Below are 4,999 nucleotides of genomic sequence, written 5' to 3'. Positions count from 1 at the left end.
CCTTCTTCCCTTTTTGGCTTTGGCCTTCAAGCTTTACCCAAATTCACGGTGGATTGTGTTGTATTATATCGTCCTCTAGTGGTTTCAAAAATATCTTGTCTTCCTTTTTTAAGGGCAGTGTTTATCACAGGGCCACAAAATCCATGGTGCTTAACAAACATCTGTTAAATGGACTGGAATGAATGACAGAGATCCTGAAGGATGACCGTGCCTCCACTAGACAACATAGTTCAGCTTCCCTGAGAAAATGGGCAGTTAAGTATTTTAGGCTCAGGCTACTTGTGCCATCATTGACTTTCCTTTAATTACGTGGATCATGCAATATAGTTTGTCATTGTCTCTTGTATAGTTTCAAGGAAATCCAATGTAACTTTTTGGGGTACTATAGCCTGAGAGTACAAATGTTCTAAAAATGATAACTACAAGTTCTCTATTGACAAGAACAAATACAGCGAGTTGAAGTGTTTAAAGCTGGTCTCTATTCCTAAGTATTGTGTGCAGTCACAATCTCAGTCATGTCCAAAATATGAACACCTCACTTACTAAGAACACTGTGTAAGCTACAGTTCATTAATCCTTCTTTATCAGCTTGGTACATTGTATGTTGGGTTTGCTCGCTCGCTCTCTCTCTCTCTCTCTCTCTCTCTCTCTCTCTCCCCCTGAATCCATTCAACAAGTGTTTATTGCTTCTGCTATGTGCAAGGTACTGTGATGGTCAGTTTGGGGAGGGAGGAGGAGGGAAGATGGAGAGGCAAACGAGACATACTTACCCTCAAAGTGCTTACCATGTAGGGAGAAACCAGAGTAAACAAAGTTTTTTGAAATAATACCTGAACATGCAAAAAAAAATTGTAAATGCTACAGAAATGTGTGCAGTGAAAATCAAACCTCCTTCATCTTTGACTTTCTCTCACTACTATTTCTGTCCTTTTATCCTTTCAGGTACGTTCTCCATACACACTTCAATCAATAAATCCTTGTTTTCCTTTTACACACAAAAAAGCATAAAACAACACACTGTTCTGAGTTTTGTTTTTTCATTAACTACAAGTAGACCTACCTCATTTAACTGTGCAGTATTCTATTGAATGAATATACCATTATTTATTAGGAATAACCTCACTAGCTATGTAACTTTGAGCAAGTTACTTAACCTTTCTGTGCCTCAGTTTTCTTATCAGCAAAGAAGGGATAATAATAGTACTATCTCATAGAGTTGTTGTAAGGATTGAGTTAATTGTTACATATAAAGTTGCTTAAGAGAGTACATTAGACCTTATAAAAGCTAAATAAATGTTTTAATTATTAGCACATATTATATAGTCTTTTGCTAACAATTACTGCTACAATTAATATCCCTATATTTATGTCTTTGCACATTTGTGCAATGTATCTGTAAGTTAAATTCCTAGATCATGTACATATTAAATTGTGATAGATACTGCCAAGTTGCCCTTGAAAGTGGTAATATGAACTTTAAATTCTACCAACAATGCAAGAATCCTGGTTTTTCCACACCCTTGACAACAGTATATCGTGAATTGTATCATACATTTAATTAAATAATTGATATTATTTTTGTGGATTGATGTGTCAAGAACTGTAAAGGGACTAAGATTTGTCCCCCAGCTCACAATTAGAACATGACAGAAGGCACAATACTCCTGGGTCAGAAGCGAAGGACTTTGTTACTCATGCAGGCAGCATGAATCTCATGTCTGCATCCCTTAGTCTTCCTTCTCCCACCCAAGTCTCCCTCCCCCAAGTCATGCATCGCATGATGCACAACAGCCTAGGTAGATGCTAAGCGTGCAACTGAGAGTTGCAAACCTGCCCAACCTTTGTTCTAGAGAAAGGCATTATCTTTATTATTATGATCAGCAAACAAATCTTCCTTCCACCCCAGAGGGAGATATTATCTCTGTCTTCCAAGGCTGTTTGCTATACAAACATCTTTGAAAACATAATCTGGAACAAAAGCTGTCAATGCCTCTGCTCAGAAGACATGCGGAAACACAGGAGACCCATAGAGAATTGTCTTCCAACAAGATTCTTCTTTTCAATTTGTTTGTCCAAAGTGTGTTTCTAATCAGTTTGAGAAGTTGAGAAGAAGGGTAACTCCACTCTGGAATATAATTGGTACTGGCACATAGTAGGCCCTCAATAAATATTTCCTTTGGGACTAATGGGTGGATGAATGCAAGGATAAATTCCTGAAAATCTTGGACCATAAGTACAATGAACCTTTAAGCTCCACTGTCAAATTCAGATCTTCTAGTTGAGAATATCTAAATATGAATTATTTCTCTCCCATCTCTTCATTTGCATCCTATTAATTCTTCCTGTAAATAATTAGTGGCTTTCATTTTTAACTGCCCACATTTAATGTCTGCTAAAAAGATTACACACAGTAGAATCCCGAAGCACTAAGAGAGCAAACCCTTAAAACTATCTACTGCTTCCCTTTATTGCTTTGCAGTTATAGTGTGAAGCCCAGTATCTCTCAGAGAATTCGAGAGCACTCACACTTTCATTTTTCTTCCTGCCTGGTTGGGACAGATATGGAATTGTTGAACATTGTCTTGTTTTTCTTTTCTGCTTTCAAATAAAGGATAAAAACACGTTTAGCATCAGGCAAAGTCATCTGATGAGTTTGGAGTAGCTTTCTCCACTAAGGTGCAACATATTAGGAGTTGATTTTTATGAGCATTGTACTGCTCCTCAGTCTGAAATAAAACACACTTACAAAATCTATGGGCTGCTTATTGTTATTAAAGGTATGGTACCATATCACGTGTACCATTCAGGTTTGCAATTACAAACAACAACCTCCACTCTGAGTAGTTCATGCAGAAATTTATTAAAGGACATTGGGCAATTCACAGAACCTCTTAAAGGACCAGAAAGAACCAAAAACACCACTGCTATTGCCAGTTGGCACCAAAGATGCTCAAGAATGGACACCAGAAGCTCTGCCACTGCTATTTCCAAAGTACTGGATGCCTCCTCTAGAGTAGAAAATCAGTGTCCCCACTTGCTGCCTCCTCAGATGAAGTCAAGTTACACCTGGATATGTCTAATTGGTGATACCCAGGTCACATGCCAGAACCCTAGCTCTAAGGAAGTCTGGGAATGTGAACCTTAGGAAGATAGAACACATAATATGAGAAATGACAAAAAATATATGTAGCTCTGGCTCTTTGCTCCATCTACTGAGAGGGTGAAGACCATGCTCAGCAATCAGACTGTGGACATTCCAGAAAAAGTGGACATCACTCTGAAAGGACACACAGTCATCATGAAGGGCCCTGGAGACATCCTGCAATCACATCAATGTAGAACTCAGCCTCCTTGGAAAGAAAAAGAAGAGGCTCCAGGTTGACAAATGGTGGAGAGATAGAAAGGAACGGGTTATTGTTCGCACTATCTGCAGTCATGTACAGAATCAGGGGTGTTACATTGGGCTTCTGTTACAAGATGAGGTCTGTGTATGCTCACCTCCCCATCAACGTCGTCATTCAGGAGAATGGTCCTCTTGTGGAAATCCGAAATTTCGGTCAGGTATTGCTTGTTCAGTATCTCAAGCCCAGAAAGACAAGTTAATTCTTGAAGGAAATGATATTGAACTTGTATCAAATTCAGCTGCTTTGATTCAACAAGCCACAACAGTTAAAAACAAGGATATCAGAAAATTTTTAGATGGTATCTACGTTTCTAAAAAAGGAACAGTTCAGCAGGCTGATGAATAAGATCTAAGTTGTCCAGCTACAGAAACGCTAAGATGTCAAGTGATTCCTCATACTTATTTGTGATATTTTAAAGATGCAATAAAAGTGGACATTGTCAGTAGGTCCTTTGCCCATATACCCTTGGATCCCAGGAGCAGTCTTAATAAACAGCACCTTCCTCTCTTTGTCAGAGAATTGCTCCCCCAATATCCCAATTCCCTTGTATTATAATCTGAACATTTGTGTCCCCCCGGGAAATATGTTGAGATCCTAACCCCAAAGTGATGGTATTAAGTGGTGGGTCTTAGGGAGGTAATTGAGTCGTACAGACAGAGCCCTCATGATTGGGATTAGTGCCCTTATAAGAAAGACCCCAGACCTTTCCGGTGACCGTTCTTCCCCAGAGAAGGCCAGTAAGCAGCAGCCATAGGTGCCCAACTGAAATGGCAGGGTCCTGAAGCCCCATTTCCACAAGGACTGGTAGCAGTGTGTGGCCATGTGGTTTAACCAGCTGGCTTGGAAAATCAACAGAGGCAATGCCCAGCAAGCCAAAGTGTGCTGCATCACCCCATGCCCTGCGTCCAACCCATCTGGCCCATAGTGAGATGCCCCATGGTAAGGTACCACACCAAACTGTGAGCCTGCAGGGGCTTCAGCTTGGAGAAGTTAAGGGTGGCTGGCATCTACAAGAAGGTGGCCTGGCCCACTGGGATCTCAGTGGATCTGAGTACGTGGAACAGGTCCACAGAATCTCTGCAGGCTAACATGCAGCTGCTGAAGAAGTACTGCTCCTAGCTCATCCTCTTCCCTAGGAAGCACTCAGCCCCCAAAAAGGGAGACAGCTCTGCTGAAGAACTCAAATTGGCTCCCCAGCTAACAGGACTACTCATGCCAATATGGAATATCTACAAGAAGGAGAAAGCCTCATGTCATCACAGAGGAGAAGAACTTCAAAGCTTTCGCCAGTCTTTGCATGGCCCGTGCCAATGCTTGGCTCTTTGGCATCTGGGCAAAAAGGGCCAAGGAAGCTGATGAACAGGATGTCAAAAAGTAAAAACAAAGTGTTGTTAGTAACTTGTGATTAAATATACATATATGTATATGTTTATGTTTATATTTATATTTTTATATCCTGGGGGTGCCAAAAAATGTATACACATTTTAAGAGCTGTTATCTATTAATATGTATTACTTTTTGAAGTTGAATTGAATTACGGTAGCAATGTGTAGTATGACATTCGCTCAAAAGATGACATTAGTCAAATGAATGC

At 40.2% G+C, this 4,999-nt stretch overlaps 1 pseudogene; it reads left to right on the top strand.

Annotated features, from left to right (window-relative positions):
- Window positions 1–3,477: 3,477 nt before the first annotated feature.
- LOC109445686 (large ribosomal subunit protein eL13) lies at window positions 3,478–4,782 on the top strand (annotated as a pseudogene).
- The last annotated feature ends 217 nt before the right edge of the window (window positions 4,783–4,999 follow it).

The sequence above is a fragment of the Rhinolophus sinicus genome, linkage group LG03 (assembly GCF_036562045.2).
Source record: "Rhinolophus sinicus isolate RSC01 linkage group LG03, ASM3656204v1, whole genome shotgun sequence".
NCBI classification, from domain to species: domain Eukaryota; kingdom Metazoa; phylum Chordata; class Mammalia; order Chiroptera; family Rhinolophidae; genus Rhinolophus; species Rhinolophus sinicus.
The sequence above is the reverse complement of the archived record's forward strand: the minus strand, read 5'-3'. Positions and strand labels throughout refer to the sequence as shown.